This window comes from Herpailurus yagouaroundi, unplaced genomic scaffold (genome assembly GCF_014898765.1).
Source record: "Herpailurus yagouaroundi ecotype Mexico unplaced genomic scaffold, PumYag 28, whole genome shotgun sequence".
Classification (NCBI taxonomy): domain Eukaryota; kingdom Metazoa; phylum Chordata; class Mammalia; order Carnivora; family Felidae; genus Herpailurus; species Herpailurus yagouaroundi.
The window spans coordinates 65,495,494-65,513,754 of record NW_024412376.1 but is presented as its reverse complement, the minus strand read 5'-3'; the positions used below and the strand labels follow the sequence as shown (position 1 = coordinate 65,513,754).

Here is an 18,261-nt window from a genome sequence, read left to right as displayed (position 1 = left end):
AGAAGTGACTCTGTATATGAATTACACAGAATAAGGTTATAAGCACAGCATCTGTGATTTTAACTTTTCTTCTCTTCCAAATAGGGATTTCCCAGGATGTCTCAAGTAGGCAGGCTGTGACTAAGGGAGAGGCCGATTAGCCTCACTATGGTATGTAAATTGTCATTCTTCCTTTACTGGCAGTTTCTCCCACTGGAGGAGGAAGTTACCACAGAAAGCCTGGGCAAACCAAGTCTTTCCTCAGTAGCCAGACTGCCATAACTTCATTGTATTTCCCAGAGAGTTAGGTAACTATTGACTTTTTGACAACTAGGTTACTTGCTTCCCTGAAGGCAAGATTTTCTGGCAATGCCTTCTAACTGTGAGCTTAGCTGTGTGGAACTTAATGAGTCATACGTAATTCTGTACGTGCTACTAATTCCTATGGAACTAAAAGAGAAAATTCATTAGAGCAAAAATGGGCATTGTTTGGAAAGCTAATGTTTTATATTGGCAGAAAGTTTAAACTTGGTTCTCAAGTTTAAGACTGTCTTGATGATAGTTTGTTAAGTCCAGATTTCTCGATGATCCATTTGCGGTTCAATCTTTTGTTTTTTTTGGCACTAATATTTTAGTGTTCATGAGTTGACTCCTACGGTATTGAGGTAATGAAATACTGCGTAATGCAGATAAAAGTGTGCAAAGATGATGCTTGGAGCTACACAAATGAGTCATGGTAGAACAGAAGACCTCATTCCAGACTTGGAGGAGAGGGACCACAGAAGAGCCAGGAATACAGAAAGAAAAGAATGTGTTGCTGAAGGAAGAAAACAAAGAATTTACAGTCAATTACTTAATTTACATTTTTGTTTACACCTTCCTATGAGATAGCCACTTGTATGCAGGATAAATCCTACAATTCCTGAAATTCAAATTCTTTAAAAGAGAATGATGAGTATCTAAGATGTGGCTGTTGTCTTTTTTTTTTTTTTCCTACTTCATATCTAGCACCACTTTCTAACTCTGCCTGTGATCCAGCCATCCTGAACCCCCTTCATGTCCTGAAACAAGCCATGTACCTACCACCTGCTGCTTTCTCTGGCTGGAACATTCCCCTGTCTGGGCCCCCTCCAACCAGTTGACCTGGGAAATCTGCCTAATGCTTCTCTTACCCCATAACCTTATTTGATCTCCTTTTACCAACCAGAGCCTTTACTTAGCATTTACATAGTGTATTTACACGTTTGTAAGTTCACCTCCGTATCTACAGTACTGTGACACATAGCACATATTCAACACATTCTGCTGAGTGAATAAATTGATGAATATCTACATGCCACATTTACAGACTTTTTGCTGTGTGTGTGTATGTATACATGGTTTTGTTTTTTGCTAGTTTCTTGGTCTGGTTTGGGGGTACCCTTGTGAAATGGAGTGATATTTCCTTAAGGCAATATCCAAAAATGCAGGTGGGAATCAAATTGTTCTGATTTCTAAAAGTAAGAGTTATGACTCACATATGATCTGATTTTAGGGGACATAAGCAGAGATTTCCTGGAGACTGACACTTCATTAACACTAAAACCTGCTCATCCAAAAAGAAAAAGAAAACTCTAACATGAAAATAGTTTCTTCCAGGGGTGCCTGGGTGGCTCAGTTGGTTAGGCGGCTGACTTTGGGTCACGTCGTGATTTCTCAGTCTGTGGGTTCGAGCCCCACGTTGGGCTCTGTACTGACAGCTCGAAGCCTGGAGCCTGCTTCAGATTCTGTGTCTCCCTCTCTCTCTTTGCCCCTCCCCGCTCCCACTCGGTCTCTCTCTCTCCCTTAAAAATAAATGAATATTAAAAAAAATAAAATATTTTCTTCCAAACGCTATCCCCCACAACATAGTTATAGATAGATAGAGATAGAGATAGAGACAGAGATAGAGATAGAGATATATAGATGTAGTTCAAGGTTCCTTTCAGCCTTATCTGTGTATTTGGTAGTAATAACCCAGTGGATATGGTAACATTGACCTAGAAAAGTAGTTGGAAAGATCATTTCTTGACAAAAAGTACAGTGCTTGGCCTTGGTGCCTCTTGGGTCTCCTCTGTACAGTATCCTGATGCATACTCAACTGTTTCAGCACAGTGTGGTGTGATGGCTTCCATTGAATGGAAATCCTATACCATTACATTTTTCATTACAATTCCTTTGTGTCTTCTGCTATGCAGTTTAACAGCAAACAGATTTTCTATTAGCTTCAGAGAGACATGTGGTAATTTATGAATTAACAATAACTCTTCTGGAGAGCCCCAAGTTTGGATTGAGAAAATAGGAGCTTGCACTAGGCCAGTCTTAGAAATAAACTGGACATTTTCTGTTACATATACCCTTCTTACCTCACCTCCAGCCCACTTACATGCACTATGTACTTAAGAGGATGATTCTTAGGGGTACCTGGGTGGCTCAGTTGGTTGAGCATCCAACTCTTGATTTTGGCTCAGGTCATGATCCCATGGTCAGAGGATCAAGCCTTGTGTTGGGCTCCACCCTGAGCATAGGGTCTGCTTGAGATTCGCTCTCTCTCTCTTTCTCTCCCACTCCCCTATTCATGCTCTCTCTTTCTAAAAAAAAAAAAAAAAAAGAGTCTGGCTTTCAGTCAAGCTTTGTTTTGTGAGAAGTCTTACTATCTGCAATAACTCTCAGAGAAAAAGACGTGTTTCCAAGGGGATTCTGAAGAGCCTTCATTTTTCAAGTCACTAAAATATTACGCAGAGAAAAATAATTAACAAAGAGAGATATGGTGAAGAAAAAGGACCAAAGAACTACCAGCCACTAGTTAGTTTGTAACTCTCATCTGAGTTGATGATAATTCTCTCAGAACTAGTCTAAGACAGATCATCACAGTTCTACAAATGCTAGGAGGCATTCTTTATCAGGTAAAATAAACATACCCCCCCTTTTTTTATTATCCTTTTAAAATGAGGGTTGAAAACCTCTTTTGCTTCCTGAATCTATTTGCATGAATTTTTAGGTGAGTGTGTTATCCAGGCAGGACTGAGAACCTTGGCTGGTGACAAAAAAGTCTGACTCTTGACTCAGGTCATCTAGATTCATATGTTGGCTCTCCCATTCACTACCCGTGACATTGGGCATGATGCTTAAGGCCTCTAAGGTGCAACTTCCACATTTGTAAAATGAGAATAGTAATAGTGTCCTTCTCCTAGGGGCCTAATAGTGTCGTCTTGCTACTTGTGAGAACACATATAAAAACTTAGATACTACTGCTAATAATATGATCTTAAAGATAGGGGGACATTGATCAAATTATTTGTGCAATAAATAATATGAAAAAAGGAAAGGACCATCGATCATTTATGTTTCACTTGGCACTGAATGGATGCCAAAGGAAAATAAGCAAAGGTCCCTGCTTCTAATTAAATTAATATGTATACACATAATATATATCCGCTTGCCTGCAAGAATTCAGAGAGAGAGCTCACTCCCAGCCTTAATCCTTATGGAAGGAGCTGTACTTTCTGCTGGGCCTTGAAGGGTGGATTGGATTTTGATAGATGGTAAAAGCTGAGGTATATTGCCATAACGTGAACAACATAAACGGAATGGAAGTGGACAAACCTAAGTATGAAGAATTGTAACAAGCCCACTGTAACTAGAGTAGAGCTCATCTAAAGTTGATTAGGATCAAATTGTGAAAGACTTCAAATTTCACATTAAGAAATTTTGAGATTATTGCATAGGCCAGGGGGAGCCACTGAAGATCCCTGAGAAAAGGAATTTTACATGATTTAAGTAGCATTTTCATAAAAATAGACCTCGATATATGCATTATGTAACAAATGAGTGAGATTGAGAACTGCAATACCACTTCGTAGATATTATCAAAAACAATATTTGAAATATTTAACAGCATGTGGTAATCCAGATATTTAACAATCAGTTCATCTAGGGCACTCAGAATGAATCAGTAAGATTCCTATATTAATTGTCTTCTTGTCATCTCTATCTGAATTTACCTCTTTCTCTGCTTGCGTAAAACCTATTTCCTGATCTTCCCCATAAAACTTGTCTTCCCCATTACAGTCAATGGTGACTTTCATGCTCTATATTACAAATCTTGGAGTTTATATATTTGATTCCTCTTTCTCACGCAACCTGCATCCAATTTATCTGAACATTTTGCAGGCACTTCAAAAGTATACCAGAAAGGAGAGCAACACATTGGCACAAGACCCAATTTAATGAGAGAGTGGCAAGGTGAAATAAACATGCCTTTTAATAACTTTTTCAAAATGAGAACTTTAGGGTTTGTGTCCTGATTTTATTCACATGAAAATTTTTAGAGAGCATCCAATAGGGGCTGAAATCTGACTTCGTGTCACATCCTACCTCTATGTTTACTAGTTATGTGACCTTGGGAAGACGCTTAGCATCTTTGGACTGCTCAAGCCACCTGCATCCCTTACATGGATTATTGCAATAACCTAATAGCCTCTGTGCTTCCACTCTTGCTCCCTTCCTCCATCTATTATCAATATAGTAGCTATTGTGAGTCTTTAAGAACATGTCATTTCATGTCACTTCTCTGCACAAAACCTTTCAGTGACTTCTCATCTCACTCAGAGATGAAAGCAGAACTCTGTAGAGTGTCCCACAAGACCAAATACACTGTAGCCTGTGCTTCTCTGGCCTCTTACTATTCTTCCTTTTGCTCACTCTGCTCTGTGTCCTGTACACACTGCTGCCCCATGAGCCTGTTATGCACACTCCTTGTTCTCTCTGCTTAGAACTTCTTTTTCCTAAGTATCCACATGGCTCATCCCTTCACCTTCAATAGGTGATTGCTTAAATGTCACCTGTTTCTTGAGTTCTTACCTGACCTCCCAATATAAAATTGCTCTCCAACCCAGCGTTTTCTATCTACCTTTCCTTCTGTGTTTTTCCATAGTACTATATATAAGATACTATATATTTTTCTTCTTTGTTGCTCTCCACCATTAGAATGTAAACTTCATTGACAATAATTTTTGTCTCTTGTGTTCATTCCATATTTCTCAAATCTGAAATAATGCCAATTATTTTAGTACCTACTCACATGCACATAATGTTCAGACACACATAATGGCCCCTCCCTACCCAAAAACTAAATCAAGAATATTCCTGAATCAGCTATCTTCTTAAGAGACTATGAAAGATATAAAGATCAGAATTTCAGCTTCTTAGCCTCAAAACTAGTAAATCACCTCTCTTTCAGACCCCAAGCCTGGGCTTGGACTAAGAGAGTTGGGTGAGAGAGGAGTCCCAAATCCTATAACTTCATGGGGGCTAAATGCTTATGTGTCTCCAGCTTGTAACTCTGAAGCAATTTTTTCATGCAGTTTACAAGTGTTGCTTGAAGTCTGTTTCCACTATATACTTTTAGTTTTTAGTGCATCTCAGATACATCTTAGGGCAAATTGACTTTTGCCTACTAGTCTGTAGTCTTTACAAAATTGCAGACTTTATGCAACTTCCATGTCTGAAGATTTCTCAGCACTGCACAAAGTATTAAAGGATCTGAGCCAGTTTGACCATCAGTCCCCCTCTGAAGTCTCCCTTGGCTCTCCAAAGTAGTGTTAGTTACTTCCTCCTTTGTGATCCCAGGGTGCTCTGTGAAGTATCACTTCCAGTATTTACAGTAAAACAGTCATGAATTTTATGTACCTTTCTTTTTGTGAGGCTGTAAGCTTCTTGAAGGTAGTAGACTCAATTTTTATCACTTGAACATTGGGAACTAACATAGTACCTTCAGAGTTCAGAGTAGTGATACTGTTCATTTTTATTGAATGAATCAGTTTATGCATGAATTTTCAGTAGGAAATCATAACACACCTCTGCTTCTCGTAATACAGTTCAGAGGACAACGACCACAGTGATATACAAAGTTATACACTTTGCCTCAAAATCAAAAAAGATCAAGTAGGAATATCAATGTATTTTTTTTAAACTGTTCTATTTCATTCACTTTTTATTCACTTTATTCTCTTTATGTATAAATATTTTACCCTTTCCTATTTTGGTTATATGATCTATCTCTCTATCATTTATCTATATCTTTCTACCTATCCATATCTATGTATCTATATCTATATCTATATCTATATCTATATCTATATCTGTATCATCTATATCTATCTCCATAAAAATCCCCCTTTAATTTTCTCTTACTCTTGATTACTATGTAATAAATAATCAATATAAATAATTGTACAAGCTATGGGGGAACTTTTGTTATTTTTTTAATGTTTATTTATTTATTTATTTTGAGAGAGAAAGAGTGTAAGTGGGGGAGGGGCAGAGAGAGAGGGGAAGAGAGAATCCCAAGCAGGCTCCAAGCTCAGCATGGAGCCAGACCTGGGGCTTGATCTCACTACCATGAGATCACAACCTGAGCCAATATCAAGAGTCAGATACTAAGTGACTGAACCAGCTAGGTGTCCTACTATGCGGGAATTCTTAAAAGGCATAAATGTGATCTTCAGTAATATTTCCTAAATGTGCACAGTGCTTTTTACATCTTAGGAGACAAGTTAATATCTTGAAATATTAACTGATGATCCCTCCAAATGAACACTGCTCTTTGTTTTATGTAACCACTCCTTTGTTTACTTGGTTAATGGTATCTTTTGTCTCCAGCACTGATTAAATTTGCTGTAAATGCAAAGGGAGAAACAGCCCTGTTCAACCTGTCATTTTCAAAATAGACTCTCCAAACTCTGGAGACCAAAACCAACTTTGAAAACCAAAGCTTTGAATTGCAAAAGCTAGTATTTTTTTCCTGAAAATTACGTTAAAAAATTTTAAAGACTAATTCCTTTTGTTCAGTTTATTTTGAGATACCTCAGAAAATAATGTGGATTTTATTTGATTGATCCAAAATCAAATGTGGATTGATAGATGGAAAGAGGGGTGAGTAAGTGGATAGATGTGTGGTAAACAAGTAGAGAAAAACATTGGTGGCAACACTGAGGTTGTGGACATATAGATGTATGTCATAAAATCCTTTCAAGTGGCTATTTATTTGAAACTTTCAGGGCAAAATGTTTGAGAAAAAGTTGTAATCCAGGCATAAATGCCATTAACAATTGATAGAAAAAAATGGTAGATGGTAAGTCAATATAACCTATTCTTTATCTCTTCCCCCCACCCCTCATTGAATAATAGGGAAGGGTTTCATGGCATGAGGGAAACGAGGAAGATCAGAGTAAAAGAGTATCTGGATGGTTTTGAGGGCTCATGAAGAAATGGAGCCCCATTCCCCTACTTCTAGGGACTCATCCATCATGTATCCAATTGCCCATATTGAAAGAGCAGAGACAGCTTTAGCCTCACCCTTGGGTGAAGCCTGGACAAAGGGCAAGTCTTGAAGAGAATTTCTCCATCCCATCATGGTACCTTGCTGAGATTTTGTGGCATGTTTAGGTAGAGAGGTCCTAAGACAGGTCAACCCTAATGTGCTGTGGAAGCAGAACCAGAAATTCACTACCTTCTTGAGAAGAATGTAAAGGTGGTCAATTGAGGAAGATGGAATATTTACCATATGGCCCTGAGGATAGGAGATGAATTGAATTGTATGGAAGCTTGAGTGACTGCAGTGAGGATATAGGTCAATGAAAATACCATAAAGAGTACTTTAGATTAGTCCCAATGGCATCGTGAGATGGCGGATTATTGAAGCCTAAATGTTTTCACCCTAAAGTTGTCAAAAAAAATGCAGGACTTCCAGATAAATATGGATTCCAGATATAGTTTTTGTTTATGTATAACTATGCCCCATCCAATATTTTGTTGTTTGTATGAAATTCAAAGTTAACTGGGTATCCTGTACTTTTATTTGCTACATCTGACAATGCTACTCCACTTAGATTATGTCACAAAATCTGCTTCACAGACCCTAGGTTCCATTATGGTGAGAAGGAGGGAGAGGAGAGAAGTTTTGCAATATAAAATTGCCTGAGAAAACAATAAAATGACTGACATTTCCTGTAGCCAACCAGATTAAATTATCTTCTATGAGATAGGATGGGGGTCCTAGACCAAAGGTAAATTCAGTTTAGAAAAAAAAATTTAAAAAAAATAAATATATATATATATATATATATATATATATATATATATAATATTATATATGTATATATATATGTATATATATATAATGTCACACACATGAGCTCTGTGGTTTGGAACATTTTATTTGCTTTAATTTGAACTACATAACAGCCCTATAAGCTTGTCAGGAAAGGTGTCTTTGATGGTAACAAAGATTAAGTTGAAATTTAGAGATGGTAACTGACTTGAATTTAATCTTTTCTCTTCTCCCTTACCACTCCATATTAATGCAGATTGCTTTATTTTTATCCTACTTAGCTCATGCATTGACCTCAGTTTCATTCATGTATATATTCTTATAACAAATATTTATTGATTATGAACTATGGATTTGGGACTATGCTAAGTACTAAGATATAAAGATGCACAAAACAGACATGTCTTTCACATATTTTCTGTTTTTTGACTATAAATCTGAAGATCAGAGGGACCACTGCATTGATGATGACATTGTTTCTGTGTCATTTCATAATTACCAAGTAATTAACTTGGACATTTTACATAGAAGAGACTACTTTCTTCTTGAGACAATACATTCCAACATCATATACATAGATTTAGGTACAATTCTTAAATAAAAATATAACTAAGTATAATTAAGAAAAAGCATGTGTATATAAAGGATGATGCTGGAATCGGAGGAGCCTGTGGTGACAACTCAGTGGAAACACAGGCGATGCAAAGAGTGTGTATTAGGAAGGTTTTGTCTGAAAATGAGCCTGACTCAAAAGAAAATATGCTAGTCTGAAAAATTGCAAATATTTTCTAATTGCTCTTTAGTGATGAAAAAAAAAGTATTTTAAAAAGTAAAGCTTCCTCACTGAAAGGGAAAAAAAAAAAAGAATTGATCTCAGTTTTTGCTACTTACCCCAGAATCCTGTAGGAAAATACATCTATAAACTTTATGGGTCGAGCCTTATTTTCCCCACAAGTACAATATAAAGTAAAACAAAGTCTTAATACATTTCATCTAGAAGGTAGCCATTATAATGATATGAGCATTCTTCAGTGAGAGCTGACAGTGCCCACTTGGCTAGTACTTTTCCCACACTTGTGAAAAGAAGTTGTGATCAACCAAACTAGAAGTGGGAAGTCTTGCTTGAGAAACAAGGCTTTTGAGACATTGGATTCCAAAATCCAGCCAGGCAGGGTTTAGAAGTCCTTATGAGTGATCTACAAACTGTCACAAAACTAAACAGATCACGAACATAAAGAACACATTTGCTTAACAGCTCTTACGAACATATGACTCACAATACCTCCAAATATTTCACTTCTTTAATACTATCACAAGTTTTCAAATTTCTTAACCCAGAGGCTTATGTTATTCTTCTTGCATAATAAAGAAGACATATCTAAAGTTTTTTTTTTTTTTCAGATTTGCTTGTTGAAATCATACAAGTGTGGGAGGAGACAATCAAAGTCAGAGTAATAATTCTAAAAGAAGGATAACACCTTTGACCTGTTCAGTAGAAACCCTGAGATTCTGAATTCTCTTTCTTCTCTTTGCAGACTCCTGGATACCTTATATTCTTTTAATCAGTTGGAATTATAAAATCAATTATAATTTCCACCCAGTTATCACTCTTCACTCCAAGTCTTGGTGGCTTCCTCCAGCGGCCACCCCGCCTCCACCCCAACTCTCACCCCATCTTGTCATGCTGTTCTTCCAGACCCAAGTGATCAAAACTGGAGCTGCCAGAATTATTATTTTCACTGAGGCAGAAAGAATACTCTTCCACCTATTGCTTCCGTCTTTCAAAGGACAACCTGCATCTTCCAGTTTTCTGTAACTCCCTTTCTTGTGGAACTTGGGGCAAATCCTCCCAGCAATGGAATGAGCAACATTTGAGTAAGGAAAAGAGTGTCCTTCTCAAAAGTGTTTCGGTTTATTGCTTCACTTCTCTTACCCCAAATGGATGCCTCTCAAATGTTAGGGAGAGCTTTTGCCTTCCTTCTTTGGTAAGAGTTAATTCTTGCATCTTAGAGTGCAGTTTTAGCTTACAGACCCGTGTCTCTATTTTCTGTTGTGCCAGGTGATATACTTTACTATAAAATAGAGTTCAAGATGGGCATACACAGCAAGATCTCTGTATCTGGACATGTACCTGATAATCATGCATTGTGGAAGGCTTTAAAAATCCTTGTTATTAATGGAAGAAAGAATAAGTCTTAGACTAGCCATGGAATCAATTTAACTCTGGAAATACTTTTGGGAAACATAACTTGGCTTCTTTACCCACTAACCTGTTTAGTTTTGAAGTTTGATTATACTTTGAGAATTAGAAGACTCAAAACTAATAGCTGCACTTACATATGGAGAAAGATACATGGCTCATGTAAGTGACTTCAGCCAGGTTGCCAACACTGAGCTTCAAGCACAAGGTGTGGCAGCTGAGCTAAGATAGGCCTTCTTGGTGCCTGGGAACATGCAGGCAGAGCTTAGCTAGCCAACTGTGCAGGCATTTCCTAATGAAGACTTAACAAATACTCATGTAACAACACATATTTTTCTGTTAGGAAGAAAAAAAAAGGATTAAAACATTCCAAAGCCATCACTACTGAAATTAGATAATGGGATTCAAAGAAGCTACTCATTATATGAGAAAAATGGAAAAAAAAAATGGAGGGGGTTCAAGGTCACCCTACTACCATAAAAATAATGGTGATGGTGATGGCAATAATGCTATACTTGTTCAGTTTAGCTCTTTATACTTATGAAATGCTTTTACTTTTTCACTCACTTTGTATTCTTATCAGAATCCAATTTACAAATGAGAAAACGAGATTTAGATCATCAAAATTGCATTTTGATAAAGAATACTAGCTTAGCTTTCAAAAAAAGGGAAATAAGGAAGAGGAAATTAGTTTTTTTTTTTTTTTAACAATGTGGTTACAGAAAACGTGTGTCAGCTTACTGTATTTTGCAGGAAGTTTTTCCTTTATTGTCTTTCCAAGTGTCATAAGTTTATATTACTCTCTGAATCATCAAAAGAATTTTCCCAGGGCTTTTTACATTGGATCTAGAATTTGTTCTCAGTTACTGGGAAATCCTCCCTCAACTTGTGCAAAGTTACTAAAAGCCAATTTGGGGTACTGCCTCTCAGTTACAACAAAATAGAATCCAGAGACAAAACAAGTTCTTAAGCAAATTCAATTCTAGTGAATCTTATTAAAATTTGGACAGTTTTCTTTCTCACTCCCAAGTTGCATCCTTGTTTCTAAGAATTACTGGAAATAGGGGTGCCTGCGTGGTTCAGTCAGTTAAGCATCTGACTCTTGATTGTAGCTCAGTCATGATCTCACGTTTCATGAGATACAGCCCCGTGTCAGGCTCCATGCTGATAGTGCAAAGCCTGCTTGGGGGTCTGTCTCTCCCTCTCTGTCTGCCCCTTCCCTCTCTCTCACTCTCTCAAAATAAATAAACTTAAAAAAAAAAAAGAATTATTGGAAATATATTTGTCCAAAAAATACACTTTAATTCTTCTCTCATTTTCTTTTGTATTTAAAGACCTACAATTATAGGGTCCCAAATTAATATTCATATATTAATTTTCTCATAGCATTAGGACCGTGTCTTGGCTTAGTGTAACTCGTACTCAACATGCATTTTGTAATTTGAATATTTTTCTTACTTAGGCAATTGTTTTTCTTTTGTTTACCAGACTTTTGATGCCCTTTGTTTGCCAACCGTCTACTTCAGTGTCCCAGCATGCTCTCATATTGATGGAGTTTCTCATGGTCATCAATGTTTCTCTGTTTCCTCAAAGTACAGTCCCCTTTCCTCAAAGTACAGTCAGTCTGTTCATTTTCTCTTCTAGTAATCCTCCTTCTTATTCTTGGCAAAGGTAGTTGGGCAAAAAGGGAACTTGACATATGTCTCAGGTTCTTTCATTAAAACATGTCCCCTTCATTCAGCAACACTTTTCCCATCTCATAAACTTATAAAGAAATTCATTTTCTGCTCCTGGAAAGGAAGTATACTGTACTATTATTCTTATTGTTATTTCATCCAGTGGAAAGCAAGAGACACCCCCAACTGTCACTCTGTCATTGGCTCACTCTTGTCTTACACCAAAAAGAAATTTTCTTATACTTTTTCCAGTTCTATCAATATCTCAGTGAGAATGTAAAAGTTTTCATTTTGTTTTGAATGTAGAAGTCCCCCTGTAGAGTGCTTTTGGGTAAATAGTAACTCAGCCAAGATTCCAGCTGGAAATTAAACTATGTTTACTCAAGGAGTCAAATATTGGAAGATACTTTCAGACGACAATTGAGAAAGATATGCCTGAAATCTATTGGGATGAAAAAGGACTCCCAGGGGTTGTTTTTGGCAAACTTTACTCATAGAGAGAGTAAAAGCACAAGTTTGTTTGTTTGCTTGCTTTTGTCTTTGTGGAACATTTTATTAGGGAAGGGTCACACATTCTGACTCTGTCTTAGGCCAGAGGATGACAAGAAGGTGCCAGAAGCACTGGGACCCTGATGGAAGCCTCAGATGGAAGCTGTAAGAACCATATCCAAAGGGCTGCTCCTCAGTGCCTCAGTTTCCCCTTCATGATATGGGAGGGTTATGTTCCCTACTGGGTTTGAAACACTGTTTCATAAGATAAAAGTAGGTCAAAAGCTACAAAGAGTTTCTGCACTCCCAGGACCTGCTCTGAAGCTCCTACCTCATACTATGGAGCCAGAAAAAGGGAATTTTCCCAAGAAACCATGTTGCTCACTGGTCCCTGCTGCAGGGGTAGGGGGAGTGCAGCTGTCTCTGAATACCTGGATGCTGGGGCAAGGACAAACGGAGATTCTTGTCTGGACAACATCTTGGTTTTCCAGGAGGGAAAACTGACCTTCCTGAGCCCTCAGGGCAGAGGCAGGGAACCCCAGCCTTGTTCATTCGTCACAGTGGCTTGATCCAAGGAATAGCTTCAAGTCCAGAGAAGAGGGGTTGCTCTGACAACAACATCACTCCTGATAATAGCTTGAGGTATGGCCCAGTTGCCAAATGATTTATGTGAGGGAGAGGGAATTAAGAGCAGGAAGTTCAATTCAGGATATACAGAACTGAGTTTAGGTTCAGAGTCCAATTTCCATTAGACCGTAGGAAAATGATTTAGCCTCATTATTCCCATCTATAGATGGGTAAGGATTGTATATAAATGCTTTTCAAAGTGCTGGCCCAAAGTAATCACTCAGTAGATGGTAGCTAAAACACCCAAAATAGAAAACCATATACATATCTCTGTGAAACACTGGATCTGTAAGGGAGCATTGGGAGCCTGTGTAGCTAAAATTGGGAAAGAAAAAGCCTTCCCACTGAGGTGGAGACAGGAATAGTGTTTAGCTGTATTTGGCACCCTGGAGGCCATATCCCATGCTGGGCATACTTAGTACAGTGAGTGGTGCCATAGCAGTCCCAAGGGTGGTACAGCTGACATCTAGAAGTAGCAGTGATAGGTGAGCACCTGACAACCATTGACAATAATTTAGGAGACCAGAATGGGCAAGAACAAATGGTACTTTCCACACAAAGGATAAGACTCTGGATCTATGAGTATACCTTTGAGATTCCCCCACAAACTTTGAGAATTACTTGTGGATGGACTCTAGAGGCTGAGTGAAAAGCTAGCTTTATCAGGGTTCATGAAATCAAACGTGTTGTTTCATACTGATACCTCCTAGAAAAACCTACTTCATGTGACATTTTATACCTCATTCTCAAGAAGTCTGACTGGTGGGGATGATATATCTATACATAAAGGATTAAACACCCAACATGACAAAGTCTATGAATGACCTATTAGGAAGGTAAATTGTTTAGGACAGAGCAGGAGGGGCTCGAGCCACTCTGTGGGACTAGAGAGAGAGGTTAACGGTACAATGAAAAGTTTGAATTGGCATAACAGACAGTTCACCAAATAGGTGGGGAGGCAAGGGTTTCCATAAAGAATAAACAGCACATGAAAAGGCATAGCATATGAAGCTGCATGGTCTCCTAAGGGATTATGGGGTGGCTAGAGCATAAGTTGCATTTTGGAGAGTGGCAGAATATGTAGAAGACAGCACGACACTGTAAGAAAAATATGCACAGGCTTGGCTTCCTATCTTGAGACTAGAACTTTGCAGCTTCATGAATTTAGGTAACATTTTAAAATTTCTATGAACCTTAGTTTTTTTTTTTATCTGGAAAATGAGGATAGAGATAGCCATATTTAAGTGTTGTTATAGTTATCAAACATAATATAAAACATCTCCATATCTGTTATGGTCATTGACCCACAAATATTAGATTCTATTCCTACTGTTTTATTCTAAATGTAGGCCAGGACTAGACCCTGGAGGATTTTATATATTAAGTCAAGGCATTTGGACTTTATGATGCAGGTCAGGAAGTCTATTTTTAAGTTCTAAGCACTTGAACAGTAGCAACATCTATATTGGTCAATATGAATTAGTGTGGAGCAACGCTTAAGAAGGACAGCCAGTTAGGCATCTTCTGGGGATAGTCTAGCAAGAAATAATATCTGAACCATGATATGGTAGTAAGAATGAAGGAAAAGAAACAAAGTCCAAAGATTTTATGAAGGTAGAAGAGGCAAGAACTTGAGGGTCCAGGGTGAAGGCTGGCCATTATTCTAGGAATGCCTCCTGGAGTTGGGCAGCATGGTAGCCCTGGAGGAATACAGGATTATACTCAAATTTGGATGACTGGGTGAATAATGATCCATTAACTAATGTAGGAAATGTAAGGGGGAAGGAACAAGGAGTTTTAGCAGAAAGGATACTGAATTCACTTTGGAAAATACTGAGTGAAATAGATGTGCATGGAGAAAAGAGCTCCATGTTTAGGAAGTTATGTGTGTGTGGAGTCATCAGCACATATTTTGTAGTTTAATACCCCAAGGACTACATACAGATCCCTGGGTAACACTGATATAACATAAGCAGGTTATGGAAGTGAAAAAGTGAAGGTGAATGAGAAGGAAAGATCAGAGGAAATAAAAGTGTGTGTATAAGGGAGGGGAGATGATGAGAGATTGATTTTATAGTTGTTGATGGAGTAAGACATTTTTAAAAGATTCAATTAGTAAATAGCATCAAATGCATATGAGAAGACAAGTGAAAAATCAGATGCAAAATGACCATTGGATTTATCAAGATAGAGCTTATTGGTGGTGTGACAAGGGGCAGAACAGCCCTGGACACCCTGATCAATAAGCTTGGCTATAATGCCCAAGAATGAGATAGAACATTCCCCATAAAATAATGTGGGATCTCACATATGTTTAAAAGTGGAGAAGGTAGAAGAGGCAAGAACGTATTTTAAGCTGGTGAGAGGTGATGGAGATATGGAAGATATAGGAACTCAAATACCATGCAGTGACCGGACTTATCATAAAGTGGTGGCCGTGAAGCTTAACTCCATCCTCACTGCTATTCAGCAACTCATTGCAATTTTATGCTTCTTTTCTGTCTCCCACTGCCTACTTCTTACCATCCCAATTTCCATATACACTGGATCTCACCTCTCATTTTCTCGCTTTCTCTAAATGTTTTTTCTCACACTTCACAAGGAAAAGGAAACAAAAACAAAAACAAAAACATCAGCTAAGAATCTTCAATCCTTTGCCTGGATGTGTGGTATATAGGAAAACGAGCACATTTCATCAGGGAAGTGATGAGAGAAGCTGTATCTTAAAGATAAGTACAAGTTTTAGTTAACTCTCCAAAATAGAGGAAACTAGTTACCAAGAGGATGGCAATGAGGATGTAGAAGAGGCCTTTACCATATAAGGAGGAATCCAGAAGACAAAATGAAGAGTTGAGAGGGAAGTCAGTCATGAGCAAATAAATCTCGGGGCTGATAATCAGAGCATATGAGGATTAGGGTACTGGAGGGGATTCAAAGTCTCACCATAAAATCTTATTTTCAGGAGTAGACAAGAAGGCCACTTGAGAAAAGCATACATTTCTATGAAGAAAGAAAGTCCTAAGTGGCAGTTAGATGTGTATGTGTGAGGGTTGGGAGGATGGGGTAAGATGAGAAGAAAGAAGTGGAGAACTAAACCTTCCTTGGCTCTTAACCATCAGCAGATACTCATTTCTAACTTTAAAAATAGATACTACTGGGGTGCCTGGGTGGCTCAGTTAAGCATCCGACTTTGGCTCAGGACCATGATCTCGTGGTCTGTGAGTTCAAGCCCCGTGTTGGGCTCTGTGCTGACATCTCAGAGCGTGGAGCCTGCTTTGGATTCTGTGTCTCCCTCTCTCTCTGCCCCTTCCCCACTCATGCTCTTTCTCTCTCTCTCTGTGTCAAAAATAAATAAACATTAAAAGAAAAATAAAAAAAAATAGATACTACCTTTTCAGGAAGAAGTGGATTTCTAAACAGGAGTACATAGATACCGAACAAACACACAATACATGTATAAATGCATATTTACACATATGCATTTATTAAATGCATGCAAAACAGTTACGGGAGTGACCATAACATATTTTTAAAGTGAAAAAAGGTAAGTTCAACAAACCTCTGTGTGCCTGTGTGCGTGTGTGTGTCTGTGTGTGTGTGTGCCAAAAGGAGAGACACAGAGAGACCCCAAATGCTAAGAGATGCTCTCTGGGAGTGGTGGGCCAAAAGGAGATTTCAGAGACAGATATAAGTGTAGTGAGGCCAGAAGTTTATACCATATACAATTCTAGGGCCTCCTTTAAAAGAAAAAGATACAAATGTATGAATGTAAATTAAGTACCTAAGTAAATATTTGGCTATGGGGATCCAAGCTTCACTAGGTCCACCAGAAATCCGTTTCCACATGATTTTTATTGTTTTCTCTCTCTATGCTTATGATAACTTTTTCACAATGAACATGAGTTATTTTAGAAATAAGGACTAAAGAAGTTATGTAAGTTGTTTTTGTTTATTTTTTAAATATTTCTTTTCTTTTTTTTTAATGTTTATTTATTTTTGAGAGAGAGAGATAGAGTGTGAGCAGGGGAGGGGCAGAGAGAGAGGGAAGGATACACAGATCTGAAACAGGCTCCAGGCTCTGAGCTGTCAGCACAGAGCCTGACGCCAGGCACAAACCCACGAACCATGATATCATGACCTGAGCAAAAGTCGTATGCTTAACCGACTGAGCCATGCAGGCACCCTTGTTTTGTTTTGTTTTGTTTTGTTTTGTTTTGTTTTGTTTTTTTGTCTTTTTTTTGTCAGCCATGCTTTCAAACTTATTTCTATTGGATTTTTTTAAAAGGTCATTAGAGATGGTTTCTAATCAGAACGGCTATGGGTTCGTATTGTCATTTATGATGCATTTCTAGGAAGTTATCCACAAAGTTCCTAGCTTGAGCTTACCCTGGAATTTTATTTGCTTCCATGAAGCACTGTAAACAAATATCCTGAAACAAGAGGAAACTCAAAGTCGGACCACTCCTTTTATCCAGAAAACCTGTTTTTTCTTTAAAAAATGGACAACGGATTATGCTGATTTTAGTAACCCAAGGTAAGAGAGTTTACACAAATTGGGTTACTTCCTCTCCCCAAAAGAGATGTTGCTGTATTAAACATTATTTTTCATAGCACAAGTTTGTTCCTGCTTCCCTGTTGTCACAGTTGCCTGCCTGGTATCAAGCTTTAAATGGGAAAGTGTTTGTGCTGAAGGGTTTCCTTAGTAACAGGAAGTGACTGTGTAAGAGGGTTTTAGAGTGGGTTGGCTTTATAACCTCTCAGTCATCAAGGAAGCACATTACTGTAAATGATCTGGGGACTGTCCCAAACTCTTCTGAGTGAACACACTGTTGAAGGGTGTTTTGAGAAAAAGTAGAAAAAAGGTGGTTTCTTACCTTTAGAGAACATGAATTTCTGTGACCTGGTGTGGCTCCTGGGGTGGCCCCTTTAAGATCAGGAGAATCATTCCTCTCGATCAGATCTCTGATTTTATTGTCCAACTCCATGCTTTCACATCTGCTTGGGGACATGGGAAAGTCACATTTTACAAAGTTAACTACAAACTATTCAGGGGTACAATGAGTTTGTCAATGGCACGGAGGTCTTATCTGTGTACAGTACCTCTCTAGAATCTCCAGGTCTCTAATCTCATTTTTATTCATCAGTCCATGCCATTGGAA

General features: G+C 38.1%; 1 protein-coding gene across 2 annotated transcripts in view; it reads right to left on the bottom strand.

Annotated features, from left to right (window-relative positions):
• The window catches only part of TNIP3 (TNFAIP3 interacting protein 3), a 57,076-nt gene extending 39,081 nt beyond the window's left edge, over positions 1-17,995 (bottom strand). The window contains exon 1 of one of the 2 annotated variants that reach the window (XM_040474707.1): positions 17,977-17,995. The gene's annotated coding sequence lies outside the window, so the exon portion shown is untranslated. Of the gene's footprint in view, positions 1-9,780; positions 9,905-17,976 lie in introns of those variants that run through there. The other variant, XM_040474701.1, reaches the window with a different exon arrangement.
• Between the last annotated feature and the right edge of the window lie 266 nt (positions 17,996-18,261).